The following is a 22122-nucleotide window of genomic DNA, read 5'->3' as shown; positions in this document are numbered from 1 at the left end:
CTTTCTCCCAACAGTCACATGGTTAAATTTTTAGCCACACTGTGTCTCTCAGCACTCGTAACAACACAAAATCGGAAGCATGCGGGTCTGGTTTGAGATAGGAAATGTGAGTGCTAATGGACTTCCCACCATTTCTCGTCATCCGTATAAGCACAATCCTGGGATGTTTCAGGCTTTATGAAAAATGCAGGACAGTGTTGGGAATTCTGATGCTGATGTTTCACATGGATGGCAGAATAAGAAACCTCTGATCCCCTCATCAGCACGGCCTGGCTCTCAGTCCTATCTGAGGATAACGTAGCATGACTGAGCCTTTAGCAGGCCGTTCCCAGCACGAGAACACCGGGGGCGTGTGAGATTGCTGCGGTAAGGTTTCACCGTCTAAAAGAACAGCACACATCTGGGATCAACAAGTTAAACCAAAGTTGTTAACCTTCAGATTCCAGTAATCTGGCGTAAGCATGATTCCAGCTTTCACAACAGCTGCAGAGCAGTGCAGCGAAGAGTTCAAAGTTCCACAATTTGGCACCATTTGAGTAGAAGGTCTTATGGTAGTTTATCATTAACCCTTTTAAAGCACTGTTCTTAACTTAGATTCTACTGATTTTGGTCCGTTTTTTTTTTAAACAGTACCCACAGGCGATTTAGAGTAATGATGATAATGCCAAGCTCTTTCCAGAAAGCAGAAACAAGCTTGGTTCAACATCATTGGCTTGGAATGCACATTGTCTGTCCCTTTTAAACAGACTGGAGCTTAGTGAAGAGCTTGAACCCAAATTATGGTTTAGTTTTTGTTGCTAGTGTATGCATACGGGTGTGTGTGATGGTTATATGCACGTGCAAAGGCCAGTTTTTCTAACTGTACATACTTGCATATGTTCTGAGTTTTGTTGTCGTTTTTTCAAAGTTGGCAAAGTAACAAAGGGAACAGAATAAGAACAACAATAGATGCCCACGTTTACAAGCACTTGTGTGAGAGAGTTAAGCGATACTCTAGTTTAAACTAATAGAAAAGACTTTATCAATTTAAATAACTTTTGGAGAGAAATTGTGCCAACGCTGGTGACAATTGATGAATCCTTCTAGTGCACGTGTCGAGTATCTGTTCACGCATGCTATCAGGTGGAGTAGGCTATAGTTTGAAAGGCTGTGTGTTCGGCTTAACATATACACTGTAAATGATTTCTGTTGTTTTCACAGGATTATACTGTTTTTCTCAACAGTTTCTTACTGTATAATCTATGTACAGTAAGTTACAGTAGATTTAGTTGTTTTCACAGTATTAAATTGTTTTTTCAACAGTTATGTACTGTGCACACAGTTGACAGTATGTTACTGTAGAATTGCAATGCATTCTGGGAAATTATCAGTTACTGTTAATCTAAATACAGCAGTGCAATTGACCGCGAAAAACACCACACACAGTTCCACGGGTAAAATTGCTAGCCTACTAATGTTATTCTTACATTTAAAATAAAAATGTAGCACTGGTTGACCATTAACAGTCATAATTTATGACATAATTTATGTCAGTGGGGTGTGCATGAGAGCATATTTGACTTTGGAAGAGTTTCTCTGTCGTGTCAGTGGTGCTGCTGTCTTTTCTGCCGACCTGCAACTTCTTCATCTGGTAAGTAATAATTCTTATAATGTGTATGCAAACGGATTCTAGCTAATAATAACTTTAAAGTTATTTAGAATAGCTGACCACGATTTCTATATTCAATTTAATATATTCTAGACATTTTAATATAATATGTATATGATAGGCTACTCTTCAATGTAGCCATTTGGGATGTTACTGTAAATTCAAATACATTAGTACGAAATGACCGCAAAAAATAACCACAACAAGCTGCCATTTTATGAAGAACTCTTCAGTTCCCTTCCCTCTGTAAGAACACGCAGGCCGTGCATCGCGTCGCTGTCGGTCGGCAACGTTTTCGCCATACATCTGGTTAGTAATTCATATTTTTATGCAAACCATATGAGTTAACAGATTACCGTTAGAAAGAAGTGGCCGCGGAATGTTCGATAACGTCTGTATAAGTCAGACGCGGATTTCTTTTATGTTGATAGCCTTACTTGATTAAATGTGATTTTATTAACATATATTTCATATGTAACCTCTTATACGGTCAAAATGGTCTAATCATTTTGTTATTTACCACGTTAAGTCGGTGGAAGCGCCTGCACGTTCATTATTTTATGACTTACAGGGGTTAGGAATTGATAATCGATAAATGTATCCTGAAATCGGACATCCAAGGACATCTTATTGATTTTTTCACGCTTATTTTCGTGTAAATCCTGACCTGGCGTTCTGCCATTATAACGTTACCTCAGTGATAAAGTTGGACCGCGGAAAGCGCCCAAGGTGTATTTTTGTCCAAAATACAAAGCTATGTGTGACATTTACAGTATTTGTTGTGGTCTTTGTTAATCTTTGGTGGTTATCATTAACGACACATACACGAGGGAGTTAGCCTGGTGTTGAACACTTTACTAGCGAACTTAGAATCAACAACAACAACAAAAAACCCGGGTCATACCAACTACACAAACTGCCTGGGGGTGTTCCGGTAGGAACCATTCACTGCATATACTACAGTATTGTCGGCTATAATATCATTTTTTTTTTTTTTTTTTTTTACTATGTGTAAACTGACATGTACTCATTTGAAGGGAATGATGCCTTGTCAATCTTTTTTTAAGTCATGTAACTTAGTATCACACAAGCAAGATTTAGCCTACGTTTTCACGTGATCGTAAATGAATTAATTTTAAACAACAGTCCAACAAACAAGATTTTAGTATTAAGTGAATTACACTTTAGACATCATTTTGTCTGTTTTTGCTGTTTAGCCAAAACAACAACAAAAGCGTACTATATTTTAACTGTCTTGTCTGTTCTCCTTTTCCACAGGTGTGAGCTGTGCATGTTAAGAAGACCCCTATCCATCTTGACGACCGATGAATTGTAAATCTAATCTAATTTAATTATTCTATTTATCTAACTACTACTACTATACCTTGGTCCAGTACTGACCCACTGAGAACATTTTAAACGGATTTTTATCCATCTGTGAATTTTGTCTATCTGCAAGTTGTTTAGAATTGTTGTGTGAAAATAAACGTTACAGTACAGTTTAAGGTTTAATTGCATAAAAGCTTGGATAGAAAACTTCCTATTGCAAAAGTTAGAACATAAGTCTGCATATAAATAATTATTGATACCGTAATGCAAGTTTTTCATGGCACATGTGCATGATGAGGTTGTTTTGTGTTTATTTTTATTTTTTTTAAAGGACACTGGATAACTTGTCATTTTGTTATACTCATCTGGATTGGTGGTTTACTCGTCAAAGCTTTTATAGTTTATAAGTTTATATGTGTCTCCCAGCCCTGCAAATCTGGTCCCTTAGATAGAAAGCAGCCAAAACCCTTTAAAATCAGCAACTGACCAGTTAGACAGTCTATCTCAAACCATTAGACAATCTTAGACTAGTTTAAGCTGTTTTACCCCAGCAGGGAGTGGGTGGATGAGTTGTTATGAACTATCTTTCTAATAGATTGATCAGATAGCACCCCTTTAATCTTTTCTATTTTACCTGTTCATGATAATTTTTGCATGTATTTAAATTGTTCATGATTGTCATGCATGATTTTTATTGTATTATATTACATTTTTATTATTAATGTATTTAATTGTATTAATGTATTTAAATGTATATTATGTAAATGTACTAATGTGTTTGAAAATACACAATAAACCTTGTGCAGTTAAAGCTTCAATTGTTCTTTTTTCTATTTCCCATTAACAGTTAAAATAATATTTCTACAGATTTTCTACAGGTTACACAGTAGCACTATAAAATAAATACAATAACATTTCATACTATACAGTATTATTAAAAATTAACAGTGTAATTCTGTACTTTAATATGGTAAGAAATTACAGTAAAATAATGTTATTTAATTTGCAGTATGCTTAACAGTACTGTAGTTAGTGTTACGGTAATTTTACTGTTAAATGAAATACAGCAAGTACTGGATAATTGTTGCCAGTAAGTTACTGTTAATTTGACAAGAAATTTTTTACAGTGTACGATAAGTGATGCCTCAAAACAGATGTATGGTTTAAACTTTAGTAATAGTATACTATTTGTAATTCTGAATGCAACTCGCAATTAATTTCAATAGTTTAAGGTTAGCATATTGCTAAGCAACAAAAAAATAGCACACAATTATTGGGTGAAACAAACAATTTAATTTAGACAATTATCAGTAATTAATGCAATTGTCTTGCCATCTTGAATTAGAGTTTTGCGAGGATGATGTGTTTTTGTAGGCCATTCTGAAAGTTAGCATGATTTTATGATTCTTACATGTTTTATTCATAATGAAATGAATTTATCCATAATTTATTTCACTCATGAACACAACCTTTATGAACTTTGAAGCCTATTAAATTGACAGAAGTAAAAATCTAAAGTTAGATACTATAAATGAACTTACACCACTGTCGCATGACTTCAATGTCACCATCATAAGCTTCCGACAACTGTCAGGTTTTATTTAAAGTCTACTAGTTGGATATTTTGAATATTTTGCAAGAGCCTGCACAGAAATACAATGTGCTATAAATGCAAACTAGATGAATTTATCTGTTCGGGATCATGACATTTAATGTCCCTAAGAACTGAGTCTCATTTAGCCACTTACTCTCAGGAAAAAAAGGTACAAAAGCTGTCACTGGGGCTGTACCTTTTCAAAAGGTAAACATTTGTCCATTTTAGGTGTTAATATGTACATTTTAGGTGCTACTAAGTACATTTTAGGTGCTAATATGTACATTTTAGGTGCTAATATGTACATTTTTAAGTGTTAATATGTACGTTTCAGGAGCTAATTGGTCCATTTTACTGTAGGTCCTAATATGTACATTTTAGGTGCTAATATGTACATTTTAGGTGTTAATATGTACATTTTAGGTACTAATATGTACATGATGTTAATATGTACATTTTTGGTGCTAATATGTACCACCATGGTAAGAAAGTGTACCTTTTTAAAAGGTACAACCCCAGTGACAGCTTTTATACCTTTTTTTCAGAGATATGTTTTTCAAGATGCGTAAAAGTCAAAAATAAAATAAAAAATCATGTACACAAAAAAGAACAAGGAGAATTAATGATGTATTTTATGTCATTGAATATAACATGAACATTTCTTGAGCTTTTCTTGAACATTTCTTTATGTTAAATATGTTAAAAAAACAATCTACTTTAGGATGATGGAACAGAACAAGCTAAAATGCTAACTTCTTTAAGGACCCTATTTCTGCTGCACTCACTCACTGGTTTATTTACATGTATGCATTTGGCAGACGTTTAGTGACTTACATTGTATTTTAAGGTACACATTCACATTCTTATCAATTCTTGTTTTCCCTGGTAATCAAACCCATTCCCTTGGCGTTGCAAGCACCAACGCTCTACTGTTTGAGCTACAGGAAAGTAGCTCAAGCTTTGTGTCTTTCATTGCGTATTCTGACTAAAATTTGTGTGGTAGCTCAATTTTAAAACGATTCCCTTGTTCTGGTGAGTGAGAGTGATGCTTTTTTCTTATAGGACTGAAGGACAGAAGATTACAGGACTGAGTGATGGAGAACAGTCCATGAGTGGCTAGTCTGATGATGCCACAAGTAATTAGAAGCTTGTTGAGGGTGGGTAGCCTTTCTCCAAATATTTAATTTGTGATATGAAGGGGCCTCTCAAGACAGGGAGAAGTGGATCTGTGGTTTCTGTGGGAATAACACATTTGAAATGTGCCATGCCTTTAGAAGATGTGGTTGTCGTGTGTTAGTGTAATTGTTGGGATGAAACGGCAGCATGCATGCACAGTTTTTCTTAGAGTTTAGATATACTGATATATATATATATATATATAGATATATATAGATGTATATATTGCACATTTTGTGGCATAACATATTTAATTAATGCCACATGTTAAACATTCACAGTCCATAAAATGTTCTGTTCTTACATGGCCCTTGCCTTTTTAGAATAGTTTTCAAATATCAAGTCATGAGTTTTAGAACAGGTTTTTATTTTCATTGGTGGTATTAAAATCAAACTCCATTCCATTGTGAAGGTGTTAGCTTCACTTCCTGTTTCCTAAAATACCTTCATTTAATAAATGCATAGATACATCCTTCGCTGCCTTTGATATCCCACAGTCATGTGCTTTCCATTTTGTGAGAATTGAACAAAAAAAAGTTGAGCAATTGTTTTTATTAAAAAAAACAAAAAAAAACATAAATGCAAACTGAAATTAAGTTAAAAAACTGAAAACAGATTTTATTTCAACTAGTTGCCAGGGAAACATTTGTCATTTTCATTTATTTGAACTTGTAAAAACTTATATTTTAAAAATAAAAACTATACACATTTTCAAAAAATGACAAAAACTTGCAACAAAATTCTGAAATTCAAATAGAAACAGAAAAATAATGATAAAAACTAATTAGAAATATTGCTAAATTATAATTTTATCTTAATGGTCCTAAACTATCTCTGGTTTGGTAGCCTTTCAATATCCATTTGTTTCACATTTTGTGAAAACATAGCTCTGTGTGTGTGAATAGTAAATAGACCTTTATCTGCTGCATGCAACCACATTAAAATGGTTTTACCACCTTATGAAGTATATTACTCCCTGAGGTCACAAGGGATTACCAGACAGGGTAAAGATGGTTTGTGCACCGCTCCATCAGATAACTTTGATTCAGCTCACTTACAGGCGGAAACAACTCCATAAAAGTGAGACAGAATGACCCTGTGTCTGCACAGCTGCGGCCCAGACATGGCATTGTGCTGCAGGCGTGCGGGGTGTTCTGGAGATGTCGATCTCTGAGAGAGGAGATTGAGATCTCGTTACGGCTTTGGCGGCATGTATCCGAGCCTGTTCGGCAGCAGATATGGCAAAACATGCCACTGATTTTGGCAGCAAATTGTGCTTCAGGAACTGAGCTAAATGATCCATTTCATTGCACTAAATAGACTGTGGTGCATGTTACTTTTGTTTTTGTTTTTCTACCTGTCAAAAGTGTCTGGTAAAATGATCTGGAGGTGTTTCACTACACTACATATAGAACAATTAAATTGGCCACAGCTCTTTAAACCTGAATTTCAATAGGAACATGGCTATTTCTCCTAGATATTTTGAATTAAAGAGTTACCCTGCTGAATTTTGATGGGGTACAATGACCTAATCTGTTTTTTGTCATCATTCATAACTGTGTAGTCAACCATGTCGGTCACATACAATGTATTGTGAAGTGGTTCTGCCTTGCCCTCATCATCATATCGGATGGAGCGTGCAGGAAGTGCAAGTTGGCTGATTTAAGCAGATTTCCAAAAGCAAATCCTTTTCATAGCCACAATAACGGATGATTATATTCTAAAGTAGCTTAAAATGGGCAGCTTCCTACTTATTTCAGTGGCTTGACCTTATTTAGACAGGTAACAGTTTTCATCTACACAGTCAGAATACTAAAATAAAAATGGATATTAATTTTAGGATTTGTAAAATATGCCATTTAACCGTTTGCTTCGTTTTCTTACTTTTGATTACAAATCAAAGTTATTAAATACATTTTTACAAAAAATAAATATGATCACAAAAAACATCTAATATTGTCCATTTACCAATATGGTTACATTGTGCATCCCAAGAATAGACAATATTAGATTTTTTTTTTGTGTGATCAAATCCTAAAATTAATATCCATTTTTTTCTTTGTATTAATATTAGATTTTTAATGAGCTTTTATATTATATTTTTCAAGTTTTCAATTTTAGTTACTTGGTAATTTAATGTTTTTTTGACATTGTATTAGTTTTGTTTTTAAAAGTGTTTCTTCATTTTAATTTATTTTATTTTGCTTATTAAATTAATCTTATTTTAGTTAGTTAGTTAGTTAGTTAGTTAGTTAGTTAGTTAGTTAGTTAGTTAGTTAGTTAGTTAGTTAGTTAGTTAGTTAGTTGCCAAGACAACATTAAAAAATGTTTAAGATTTTCATCTAAAAAATGTAGTTAATTTATTTAATAATATATCAGCTTTATTTCCATTTAAAAAGATTTTTAATAATGCTTTATTTAACAAAAACAACACTGGTTCACTATAATGTTTTGTTCAATTGTGGCATTTGCTGTAAAATTATTCATTTTCTTTTTTCTTTTTTCTTTATTTATTTTTTATTTACACTAAATAATGACTTATTTGTACTAATCAGAATTTGAAATATCGGTGCATCCCTAGATATCTGTATTGGCCAATATTGTATTTTGTTTCGGGTGGTGGGTGGATTTGTTACGTGTTTTAGTTCTTTTTCCATGATGCCTTGGTTTTGTAGAGAGCGTTTTCCAAAAGATACGTTTTTGTTGACTTAAAACGCTGTCTCAGTGTGTACGGAAGGCCAAAACGGAGAGGAAAAATATATGTTTTCATACAAAAACGTAGTGTGGACATGGCCTAAAAGATCTGCTGCAACCTGGCTCAAAATCTACCAGCCCGATAGTCCACCCTCTCCTCTTCAAGCTTTCTTCCAGTCTCTCTCATGGATATTCCGATGGGAATGGGGTTCGTCTGTTATTGCAGCTGCTTGCGGTGCTTCTGCGAGGGAAGCAGATGCCTGCCATGTTGCTGTGTAGTTGATTAAGCAGGTGAACCGAGTCTATCTAGCATATTCCTTACACATTGTCTGTTATTAACCAATCCCTATGAAGTGGAAATAAACAGTAGAGTAAAATCTTTGCCAGAGGTACCAAAAACAATCACATAAAGTAGGCTGTCTACACTTCCAAAACCATGTCTGCAAGTAAAATTGTTTCGCAGTGTGTGTTTGTGAATTTCTAACTTGAAGACTCCTGTACATGTCATGCTTAATTACTGTAAAAACAGTACTAGCACAGATGGGAAGAAGACACAGACACAGTCTTAATTATTAGTTGATTGACAGCAACCTCACTCGCTCCACTTTTACAGGCTGTCGTCAGTTGATTATCGAGAGTCAGCAGAGGTTGTGGGTACTTCCAGACAAGCTTTCCACAAGCTCCATGGGAGGGTAGCTTCAGTGTTTTGTTCCCTGCTCTCCACGTTTAGTATGTTTGCAGCTGCCACATGGGCTTCTCTGCCAAACACCAACAAAAGAAATTACACCCCCTGCCATCAGATTTTCCCCAATTAGCTATTTAACCTATGAATCCAATTTTCTGCTGATTGAAACAATAATGGATGCTAGACATGGTGATTCAAATGCAAGGGGGAGAAAAAATTGGTTTGACAGAGAACTTGAAATGTAAACACCACCATGAAATGGTTTGATTTACACAACTTTCAGTCCCGTGTTACGAGGTATATTTTTTATTATTTATTTTATTTTGTTGTGTTGAAATGGGTATGGTTTAAATGATATAAATTGATTGCTCACAATATATTTGTGATGATTTTGCTGCCGCTTTAATATTTAAGCATTGATTTTGGACTAGTTTCGTAATTTGTCCTTGTGTGTATGAGAGCGTTAAGACGTTTAAACTTCAATAGCAAGAATTTTGTTAGTGTTGGTCAAACAGTTGATTCAGGGAATCAATTCAGATGTAATTCCTGCTTCGATTGCTCTGTTAGTGTGGTTTATTTGAATGCTGTGTAAAGCGGGCTCCCATCTGAATCCTGGTGCGCACTTGGTGTACACCAAACAACCAGACCAAGACTGATGAAGAGTTGGGTCTGAGTCCACTTTCAAAAGAACTCTGGTGCAGTTCGAATGAAATATGAACGCAACGCGGACCAAAAACATGTTAATGAACCAAAAAGGGGAAATGTCACAATATGCGACTCTAGAGTACAGAATGCTCAAGTATACCTGTTTTTTCTCGTCATAGAAGCGATGTTGCCCATCACATTTCGGTACATGTATCAGAACTGTGTCTCCTCACAGCAGATCTCTGTTGACACCTTTACACAGCTCTTTACGAGTTCTCACCTGGTCAAAATACCATCATGTATATAGGCTATGTACATACAATAAGCACATTGAGCCCAGCATACAACAGTTTGGATGTCCGGCAAGTCACGATATATAAATAATAAAAGCCGACCAATCAGGTTGTGAACGTATCCTATGCCTTTAGGTTCGGAATCTTTAGGTTTGGTGTTAAAATGCCAATGTGAATGCTAAACGAACCAGGACTAAATGTGTTTTGTGTGTATGTGTATATTTATAATTTGTTTTTATTTTGTTTTGCTCCAGTCCAGTATGTCACAGCCCTGGAAACCAAGATGCTACTTGCTAATGCAGTGGCAGGTGGTATTAGGGGGAGGGGACATAGATATTTTCCCTGCTCCCTATTTGTTTGTCCCTCTCTCTAAAAGATATTGATTGATACTTTTCCCCTACAGAATGTTTTTGTCAATTCTCAATTTTTCCCCTTCAGCTTGAGTCCTCTGGACACATCTGTTAACATACTCTCAACAAAAGAGTTTAGATAATGCTCAGGCTGCTAAAATAACCGATTCATTGACTCTTTTACTGTCTCTTAAACCGCCCCCCCAGACACACACACACACACACCTGGGTTGTCCATTTCACAGCCCTTCTCTAAACAAACTGTAAACAGTGCAGCAGCAGAACACAAGGAGCGATAGAAAGAGGGGGGAAGAAGTGAAGAGCAGTGGGCGGAGTCTAAACTCTGTCCTATGAGAGGCCTGGGTGTTGAAAAGAGGCATGGCTTGTTGATAGTAACATCTGTGCTTGTGTTCTCAGAGAGAGAGAGAGAGAGAGAGAGAGAGAGAGAGAAAGGAAAAGACAAGGGGGTGGTGGATCATTTGTATGAGATAGGCTGTTGAACAGCAGGGAAACGCCGCATGTGTGTTTACCGGTGAGCCGAGGAGGATCGCTCTCGCTGTCTGATATGGAGGCATTCTGGGACTGATCTACAGCACGTGTATGTTCAGAATGACTCCAGTTACCAAAGTGACAACCTTGAATTTACATGCTTTTCAAGCCTTTTAGAGAAGATCCTTTGCTCTCCTTGAGCCAGTCTTGTTTCCTCTTGAGGGATGTAACATTAAACGGACCGTAAGCGAAGGCATAAAAGGGTAAGTTAACACAAGCAGAGGTCTTTCCGTCTCATGACATTCTGAATGAACGGTTGTGGTTTGATTTTTTGTGATTTTTATTTCCCCATGTTGTTCTTTAGCTATGACGGCGGCAATTGAGCTGTTTTAATAGCTTATAAAGCCTTGAAGGGCAGGTGTGCGTTCGCTCTCTGAGTGGTGTGGACGTGGATGGCTCTGCAGTGCTGATAAAATGCTAGCTTGTCCACTGACTTCAGGCCTTGAGCTCTGGCTGATTTGACATGCGGCTGTCCTTTAATCGTGCAAATTATGCGTAAAAATTATAAATGAGGGTCGTAGGCATCCATTTTAATGTGACTGGACTGGGTGAGCGGAGAGAAGGAGGGTGGTAAGAACAGAGATCACCTTGAAAGCAAACTGCTCTCATCGTCTTATCACAAATTGTTGAGATTTCCTCTCTGTATTGCTTGTCTTGAATGTGGCTGTGTTCTTTCTCAAGGGTTGTGCTGAAAGAACCAGTTTGTTTTTTGCTTTAGCACAGCATAAGTGATACATTTCTATTGTATCTTTTGGTTTAAAATTCTGTTTGGATCACTACCCCACCTTCAGAAGTGTCTATAGGTTAAGATTGAGGCAGTTATGGTCAATGCAGCAGCCTCTGAAGCTTTCTCTCTCATCCTTTTTTTCACCTTTTTATTCTTTGATACATTGCCATCTTTTGGCTGTAGAGATCTGAGAGGTATCGTTCGTAATTAACGTGAACATTTGGGCTGATATTAAGAGGGATTTCTGCTGACCTATCAACTGTCTAATATGCTAATGGATCGTTTAAATATTAAATGGTTTTTAATAAGAAGGTGTGGCTCACCCTATGGATTGCTGGTTCTCGTTTAATTAAGCTGACGGATTCTTATTTCACTGGCTCATAAGAACATTGCTAGGTAGAAGTCATCAAAAGTAAATTAATATTTTTTTCTGGTTGTCCTTGGATTAGTGCAAGAAAAAGAGGGTTTAATGCCGGCCGGGAATACATGTGCTGGTTGCCATGGCAACAGCAGGGCGAGGGAGGGACGGAAAGCATCCTCAGCTCAGCGTTTTTACACGTGCCAGCTCTGTAACATAATTCACTGACATTACTAAATTAATGATTATTTTGTGTCTGTCTTGTTGTATTTGTTGAAAGTGTATAGTAATTTAGTTTTTGGCGAATGGAAGAAGATGGCTAGTAAGTGCATAAAACATCTTTCTCATCATATATATGAGTGCTTAACTCATCTTTGTTTCAGCGAAAATTACGTTTTAAGGATGTCTCTAGTCTTGAGGGAAGTGTACTAGGATCAAATTAACATTCACAGTGGTCAATGGAGTCAGCGAGCCACCATACAGAGTCAGGTGTCATTTCCTGTCATTCAGGGTCTCAGAGTTCACAGCTATCTCTCTGCTGAACTCCTTCCTTCTCTTATCCAGGGCCAACGCAACTCTCATGACCCCCAGGCCGAGGCAAGTTCAGACTTCCATCTGCAAACATGTTGCCTGTTGTCGTTGAGCTCATTGTGGGTTACATTGACTCACCATTTCAGGGTTTTATGTGTTTAAACCAGAGCAGTGAAACAGTGAAAATCTGAATTTCTCGAAAATGCAAGGTGGGCTGTACAGATGGTACCAACAAAAGTGCTAAAAAGTACCACAGTGTTTTATTTAAAATTCGGGTCTATACTGATATTTATTTATCAGTAACAACACGGCTGATTACCAATTAGTGAATTAAAAATAAAACACTAAAAAATAAAATTGTGAAGAATGAAAAATTGATTTGTTTTGAGATCTGCTAAAGATACTGTAGCTTTAAGTATACCTTTAACTATGTAACTTATATGGATAGTTCATCCAAAAATGAAAATTCTGTCATCAAATACTCACCCTCATGTCGTTCCAAACCCGTAAGGCTTTCTTTCAACTTCGGAGCACAAATTAAGCTATTTTAATGAAATATGAGCTATTTCTGTCCCTCCATTGACAGTCTATGCAACTACCAATTTGACGATTCAAAAAGTTCATAAGAAGATCGTAAAGCGAATCCATATGAATTGAGCGGTTTAATCCAAATTTTCCGAAGAGACACAATCATTTTATATGATGAACAGATGTAATTTGGTCTTATCCTTTAAGATTAACTTTAACTACCATTATGTTTGACGCGTGTTGCTTTTTCAAATGCACAAAATGGGTCTCATTCATGAAACATTCGTAAATATACGAGTAAATATGAGAGTGATTTGCGCGTAAAGAGACCTTCCCGAAAACTCTTCTCCTGATAATACTTCGTAAACATCAGATGTGATAGAGAAATGTGTGTGTGTGTGTGTTAATGAATTCCAATCAGTCGTAAATGGGATGCGCGTGCACGTTCATTCTCAATTGCCATAAATCCAGCCCATTATATTCGACTGACATCTATATATAGGCATATGATAACATGAATGCGAATGACAAAAAAAAGGTTTCTCCGATGCAGAAATTGAAGTTTAGGCCAATAACTGATTGGTATGGCCAATAACTGATATGATCTAGATGACCTTACATTGGTTTTACATGGTTTAGGATTGGGTTTTGGCCAGGGTATAGATATTGAACCCCTGATAAAATGATCACCATTCTGTTAAACCCAGTTTAGCCTGGTCTCTAAGATGGGAGTGTCTGTGTGGAGAGGAATGCTCATGCTTTTGACTTGTGTGTGTGCTTGTGTATGCCGTTTGTGCAAGTGTCGAGAGGGGGGATGGTGGTCTCATTGTCTGTAGAGCATGTTTGACAGGCTGTCTGCAAGGGGGAGCAGCTATTCAACCTCTTCATCTTCTCCTCCTGTTTTTCCTTCTAAATTACCCCTGACAGGAGGGAGTGTGGAATCTGAACCCTAGCTTTGGGTTCAATTGGAAAGAATCCCTGCCCGGCCAACGCCATGAAGCTCTCTCCGCTCTTCCATCCAGATACCATGTTTATTAAAACATGAGGGGGAGACATAGCAGTTAGCCTGATAGCTGCCACCACCCTCATGATTAATAAAGGGCTTTTCTCACAAACGTAGTTACTCAACACCTCTTTAGAAAGCTTCAGTCTATATCTCACTCTCAGGCCTGAGAGTTCCACTCAATGCCAGTCCCCAGTGCATCTCTCTCCACAATGTTGATTTAAGAAGCTATTTTAGGTGCGATCAGCATAACAAACTTATCAGTGTGTGAGATGTGTTGGACTGAGAAACGTTGTCCACATCCCAAATGACTCGCTTGATGTGGACTGGCCTCGTGACCTTCAGTTTTGCTCGATCATGAAACACAAGTCCGTATTCTGTCCCATTTGTCATTTTATGTTTCAGAAATAGTGTTTTTTGTGACCCTTTTGCTAACTTTTCTGGACTTCACAGTGGAATGTTACCCAGTGCCAGCAATCCCATTCATCATAGTGTGAACTTGGAGGATGGCAAGAACTGATATTGTACATTATTTCTCGATTTCTAGGCTTGGTTTGACCCCTTTTGATTTAATTGAGAGTTTAATACAGTATTTATTGACCACAAAAGCTTTTATTAACGAGGCATCACTGCTCAATCTGCTGCTCAAGAATATCAATGTATAGTGGCCATTACTTAAAGGGATACTCCACTTTTTTTTGGAAATAGGCTGATTTTACCACTCCCCCAGAGTTAAACTGTTGAGTTTTACCGTTTTTGAATCCATTCAGCCGATCTCCGATTCTGGCGGTACCACTTTTAGCATAGCTTAGCATACATCATTGAAGTGGACAAGACCATTAGCATTGCTCAAAAAAGGAGAAAAAAATTACCAAAGTGTTTCGATATTTTTTCCTATTTAAAACTTGACTCTTCTGTATTTACATCGTGCACTAAGACCGACGGAAAATGTAAACCCAGACAGCAAACTGACATTGAATCAACGTGGAAACGACGTCTCTCATGACATTGAAACAATGTTGATTTGCTCATCGAATTAACGTTGAACCAACGTCAGACGCGGCATTCTTCAAAGCTAAATGAAATCGAAAATTGGTTTGCTTTCATAATGTTAAAACAACACGTTGATTTCAAGTCGATTTTCCGTTAGTTTTGAAAGAATGACGCATCTGACGTTGGTTCAACGTTAATTCGATGAGCAAAACAATGTCAGATCAACGTTGTTTCGATGTCATATTTCCACGTTGATTCAATGTCAGTTTGCTATCTGGGAAGTTAGGCTTTTTCTAGGCTGATATGGCTAGGAACTATACTCTCATTCCTGCGTAATGATCAAGGAACTTTACTGCCGTTCCATGAGTGCAGCAGGCATAATGATATGACGCAGCGCCTGAAAATAGTCCCCAGCTCAGTAACTTCCAACATGATCGGGACTAAGTTTGTGTAGTCATTACGCAAGTTTTCAATAGGAAAAATATCGAATTTTTTTTTTTTTTTCGAGAAATGCTAATGGTCTTGTCCACCTCAATGATGTATGCTAAGCTATGCTAAAAGTGGTACCGGAAATCGGCTGAATGGATTCAAAAATGGTAAATCTCAACAGTCTAACTCTGGGGGAGTTGTAAAATAAGCCTATTTCCCAAAAAAATGGAGTATCCCTTTAATGGCTGTTCACATTAGCAACATCAACCATTGACAATGCATCTAAGTTGAGCGGAGGATAACTTTATGCAAATGGCCAATGAATGCAGCGAGTATAAGTGGCAATGAAAACAGAACTTGAGTAGCAACTTCTGCTAGCAACCAACAGTATAGTGATCCTGTGACGTTTGCGATTTATTCAGTGTGAATACTTTTTAGTTGTAGAATTGCATTAATAATAACTAAATGCTTCAGACAAGTGATTTGGCATTCTTACAGCCATAAAAAGGATTAACACATGGCCAGTACACAGTAAAACTCTGCTATACCCCTGAATGCCTTTGTGTCAGCATTCTGATGATAGAAAATCTGATTTGCTAGTCACTTCCAGAACTGTTCCAGTGCCAGAACGCAGTGATAACTGCACCCAAGAAATGATCTTGTTGACGGGATGTACAGCATCCAGGCAACTGAATGTAAACATTGCCTACAATAACTCATCTAAACATTTAGTATTTATTTACTGGTGCTATTTTATCTTTTATTCTTGCAAGTGCTGATTGTGCTTTATTTATGATTGGCAGTTGTTGCTGTGTGTAGTTAATATTTTTATTTATTTATTTTTTCTTATTTTATAAGAACTGTAAATTGTGGCAGACGTGTCCTTTGCTGCATCCTGTGTGTACAGTAGATAAAGTCTTCCCTAGCTAATCTGGGCATCACTCCAGCCAAGTTATATCTGATAAAGTGCACTTAGTTTTTGCTGAGTAAGAGGTGAGAACATAAATGAAAAGATGGATGGAGAGCGAGAAAATGGAATTCTGAAACAGTGGGACGGAAATGGTCTTCTTTTGTACAGGCCTTTTGATGCGGGGGAAGACAGTCCAGCTTGTCGCAGTGGATAAATGAACACATGATATGTCCTGACACATGGCTCTCATTCCTGTCATTCAACTTTTTTTCTTTCATTTCCCTTTTATCCTGATGACCTGACTGACTGGAATGATGTTAATGTTGATCTCCAACCCAACAACAGACACTAAATGTCACTGTATCTCTTCCCTTTCTCTGCAGGTGTAGTGTTGCTATAGTTGGTTTAGAATGACTTGGGTGTGCGCGATAATCTCTTTAAGTTGAGTCACAACACATACAGCAGTATGCAATGAAATATGTAAACGGATACATACAAATACAAAGAGGCTTGTGACACAAAAAGAGCCCTTTTCTGTGAATCTGACTAAACCCAAATTATTGAAATTGTTCATTCTTTTTTTGTGTAGATCAAATGTCATGTTTATGTACATTTAAATTAGAGAAAAAAAATCTCAATGGGCTTTCCTAGTAATAACCATATTTTTTTACATTTATGGCAGTTCAGACTCAATGTAATAGTCCAATATATCTCTCTTTTTCATAGAAAGTGCAAATAAAACTTTGTTGATGCTTTACTTGTTCATGTGGTCTGAAACAGCCTATGTTAGATGTGGCACAAAAACAACAGAAGCAGTCTAATGGGTGTTTGATTCGAATGTAGGCTTGAACCCAATTACCATTAGTGCCCTGAGGACACTTGAAGAGTGACAAGAGTGTGCATGATGAGATGGCAGTGGTGCTGTGTAGAGTTCGGCTGACTATGTGTGGAATGTGGCCTGTCAGGACAGGCCCACGGGGAAGTTAAACCCTCAGCAGGGCCAAAGGTGATCCGAGTTGGAAGATAAATGCAGTTACTGTACAGATGCGAACACCAGTGGGCTTACAGTGGCGATCAACACTAAACTCTTTTGTATAATTCCCTTGACATTACCACTCCCCATTTTAATTGTCACAAACAAACAAAAGTTGTGAATTCTTGTGAAAAATGCTTGGTAACATCACACAACACGTACTCCACTTGTCCACTGAAAAATGCTTTTTGATGATGACAAAGAAAATTATATTTGTGAGATCAGTAAATCAAGTACTCGTGAAATGCTTAAACTTCCTTCTCTGGAGTTGGGGAAGCTACTGTGAAACTGTAACCTTGCAAGCTATGAGCTATGTGTCACTTTCACAGACCTTTACCTAGACTGTTCCATGCTGGTCAACTAACCTGCCTAACTCAACCGTAGAGTCCATTTTCAAGAAACTGCTGAAGATCAACAGAAAAAGTGTTGCATCTTTTTCGTCAACACTTCACACATTAATACTTACACTTACTTATATGTATTTAAAAAAACAACAACACACACGCGAACTATCATGCTAGAATAACTGGGATTTGTCAAAGCACTTATTGTTGGTTTGATTCCTTATATTGTTCTCCTCATTTGTAAGTTGCTTTGGATATAAGCATCTGCTAAGTGATTAAATGTTAATCACAGTATGGAGTACAACAGTCATGTTCTGAAAGTAAAATCTCATTCATTTTTTCCATAGAGCAATTGATTTCGAGCTATAACTTGGAAACCTTAAGAGACACGCTTACTGTGAGCTACAAGGTTGTTAACCGATGGTGTACGCTTTTGTTGAAGCCATCAGCCTTGATTATTTCTATTTTTTTCTTTTTTTAAATAATCTTGTTCAACAGCGGAAATTCTTGCAGAAACACTACATTACCCATGAGTCTGCAGAGAAATCTGAGATCAGAGAATCTCAACTAGCATTCCCAGTCCCATTCCCAGTGCTTCATGGGATTGCAGAATGGATGGTTTTTTCCCTCATTAAAGCCATTTAGAACACAGTCCTGTATTTGTCTCATTTTTTTTTTAAATAGTTTTTTTTTTTTGCTTCAAATCAAAGTATTTCGCCTTATTTACACCTCATGTGCTTATAACTTATAACTTGGAAACAAAAAATACCTTTTCCATTGTAAAATGGACATCCGTATTTTCATTACTAGATAAAAATTTTGAGTCAAAAACAAATTGTCAGACAGCACTTTGCAAAATAGTTGACTTTAAAGAACATAGGCATTGCACAGGGACTAGGGAATTGAATGGTGAGTCATTTATTTGAACCCTTAGCCTAGCTGTGCTTAGCCTTGTTAGGTGTGAAGCAGACTGTGCATGAAAAAAACAGTGAAAAGGTAATTTGGAGAAGGTGGAACATAACAGTAGCTATGTTCATTTTATGCATTTTAAATAGTCTAGCAGTAATAACGTTATACTTTTAGCTTTAGTTGCTCCTCAACCCATGCTTCAGAGAGCTGTGACATGTCATAAAAGTCTTTTTCTCTCTTCACCGACTTACTTTTTATCTTCTTTAGACTGACTGTTTTTTTTTCTGGTGACTTTATTTATTGTTGACATTCTTTCCATTTTGTTTGAGACATAACAACAGGGTTAACGTTTGAGGACAAGGTAATTAGATTTTGATTATATTTCTTTTTGTGCTCTGTGTTTTAGGATGACTAAGTTGAACAATTAGAGTCAGTCAGTCAGTAGATAATTTCTGATTATTCTGATAGTATCTGTGTGTGAAGTCTCAATTGTCTCAGTAAATTCTTCGGACTGCTTGTTCCTGCTCATGTCTTCCAGCTAAGTACACCTTGCATTTCTATGGAAACAACAAGGAAGTGATTTACACTAAACTCTCGACCCTACTGCATTTCGCTCTAATGCTGCAGGCACATACTGTACAGTACATGCAGTCTTTATCGCATTTTTAGTCTTTTGCATCAGCAGTAATTACTTGTTGCTTAATCATCATAATCCACCTGCAAAAGATTAAGCGGCGACCCCTGTGCTAGTCACATGGTGGAGTGGTGGTTTGTTTTTTTATTTTATGCAAAACAGTCAGGTCACATGATCGTAATCTGTTTGTTGTGTCGGCTAAATGGGAAGAAAGAAGAGATTATATTGTGTGTCAAGTCATAACTCCTTCAGTTTCAGTTTGTAATCTGGACTGTAAAACATAACGGTTACCTAACGTAACCTTGGTTCTCTCAAGAAGAGGGAATGAGTATTGCGCAAGTTAGCTTACGCTTCGGGAAAGATACATTTTTGTACTCCTTGTCAATGCAGTGCATCAGCTAGCAGACCTAGAGCAGGCTGTCTAGGGTGCTCATTGGCTGACCTACAGCAACTGCAGCACCCTACCGCTGAGCCCGGCGTGACGACACATCCAATCTCAACGCTTCTTACGCAAGCACGGCAGGTTACGCAATACTCGTTCCCTCTTCTAGAGAGAGAACCAAGGTTATGTTAGGTAACCACTACGTTCTCTTACAAGAGGTTCTCTCGTATTGCGTAAGTTAGCTTACGCTACGGTAACCATTTGCCAACGCCGTGCACGCCAAGCATCCACGTCATGAGTCCCAGGGAATCCCGGGGATCCCAGATAAGCGGGTAATAAGGCGACCAGCAACGCAGATCCATATAAGCATATAGTATATTAACCCATATAGTGCAGCTCAACCAGGAGAGCTAAGTCACGTGAGAGTAGCCTGAGCACGATCAGATCTGGACAGAACGTGTATCGCTCTTATACTGATAGAAGTTTAGCCTGCAGGGCAGGAACTTCCAGGTTATGGAATCTAACAAAGGTGAAAGGGAAGGCCCAGCCTGCTGCCACCATATGTCATGATTGAAATTCCACTGGACCATGTCTACGACGAGGCGGAGGCGCGTGAGTAGATGTGCTATACTTCCACATTCCAACATGACATCATGACTTTTGAGTAAATATACACGCCACTTTTGAGTGGTGTGTTATCCCTACGCATTTTGAGCTATGCAACGTCCGAGTGATTCCGCGTGTCTGTACACGCCGTTAAATGTCCGCGCGAAACGAAGAAAAATGTAGATCTACATCTGGGGAGCGATCTTTTTTTTTTTTTCCTAGGATGGTAAGGGAACAGTCATAAATGCCATTAACACCAGTGACGGTTAGGTTTAGGGACGGGGTTGAGGTAAGTCATATCTTTTTTTTTTTCCTAGGATGGTAAGGGAACACTCATAAACACCATTAACCCCAGTGACTGTTAGGTTTAGGGATGGGGTTGAGGTAAGTCATATATTTATATACACAATAATAACGCTAAGTCAACGGCGTTCCTAAACACGCTGAAAAGCGATTATGCGTCTTGATAGCACGCCAAAAATGGAAATACAAATTGGCGTGTCATACATGCGCTACTTCATGAGATCAGTCTGCACATTCACTGTCCTCGTGGTCCGTGCTCAAAAGCGTGGGGGACGGCGATTGAATTGTAGCGAATAGCCCTGCCTTATTGTGTTTAGCACCTATTCTGATACCTCTGTGATCGCATCTCCTGCTTTTATACGTGTAGCTAGGGGCAGAATGGTCTCTGGGTTCTGATTGCCGCACTTCGTAGGCTTGAGAAACTAAACTGGAGGTATGGGAGTGGTGCTGGAATACGGTGGCTCCCTGACAGCGATGGCTGGCTGTTTCACGTGTCGTCCCGGTGGCTTTCAATGGAGAACGTTTTGTGATAACTCTGTGATGCACAAGCAGCACTGGGGGTTTGTTAGTAAGCGTGAGCGCTCGTGAGTGGGCATGTAACTTACATTCATAACCTGATCGATCTAAGCTGTTATGGCCGTGTGACAGAGCGGGCAGAGAGTAGGCTTGAGCACAGAATTGTGGATACATTTCCTACATCTAACACTCGAGTGGCATTGACCAGCTTTATGTAAGTGGGCTCTGAGTGTGAGAAACACAGGGGCGTTGAACACCTCGAGTTGAGCTCGCAGGGTCGGCATCGGGACTTCTTCGCAGTGGACGCAGCCTCCCGACGAAGAGCGAGGGCAGCGTGGTCTTGACCCAGGCAAAGAGTGCAGATCATATGGTGTTCTTCGGTGCTGGGCGGGCCTCGGCACAAGCCACAAGAAGTGCGAGACATTTTTAGAAATACGTCTTGTGCTCTTTTCAAAAGGGTGGTGTCGCAGCGGCGAACACATGCAGAATAGAGCTCAGTAAAAACGATATGTCGCCGGATAGCGTAGCTCTCATGGATGGCTGAAGGCCGCGAAGACTTCTACATGTGGCTGTTCGCTCCTCAGACGGCAGGGGCGGTGGCTTCTCTCAGAATCCAGCGATGCCTTTTGAGCCTCACTTATATACGCTAAGCCATTCTGGCGGGCTAAGACGCGATGAGGACAAGAACGCAGGGCTAGCAGACCTAAAGGGACAGCCTGCTAGTTAACAATGAATACAATTATTAAGGATAATTTTTTGGCTTCAATATTTCGAAAAGATCTTTCCGGAAGCATAAGCTAACATCTCTCAATATGAGAGAACCTCTGGTAAGAAAACAGCAATATGTGAATGCATATATATTTTATATATATTTTTGAGTGAATATAAATAACGTATGACCAATAAATCTTGTTAGCAAACTGAAAAGAAGTTCTGTCTTGTGACAGAATATG

The 22122-nt window shown here is 38.0% G+C and overlaps 1 protein-coding gene across 5 annotated transcripts in view; it reads left to right on the top strand.

The window, feature by feature from the left end:
• daam1b (dishevelled associated activator of morphogenesis 1b) overlaps positions 1–22122 on the top strand; it is an 81883-nt gene that overhangs the window by 12433 nt on the left and 47328 nt on the right. For 2 of the 5 annotated variants that reach the window (XM_039692330.2, XM_039692326.2), the window contains exon 1: positions 10855–11166. The exons of 2 other annotated variants lie outside the window; for them this stretch is intronic. The gene's annotated coding sequence lies outside the window, so the exon portion shown is untranslated. Of the gene's footprint in view, positions 1–5633; positions 5729–10854; positions 11167–22122 lie in introns of those variants that run through there. One more of the 5 variants, XM_089118563.1, reaches the window with a different exon arrangement.

Source organism: Pimephales promelas, chromosome 13 (genome assembly GCF_988280905.1).
Source record: "Pimephales promelas chromosome 13, fPimPro1.hap1.1, whole genome shotgun sequence".
Lineage (NCBI taxonomy): Eukaryota > Metazoa > Chordata > Actinopteri > Cypriniformes > Leuciscidae > Pimephales > Pimephales promelas.
This window is presented reverse-complemented; position numbering and strand designations above follow the sequence as displayed.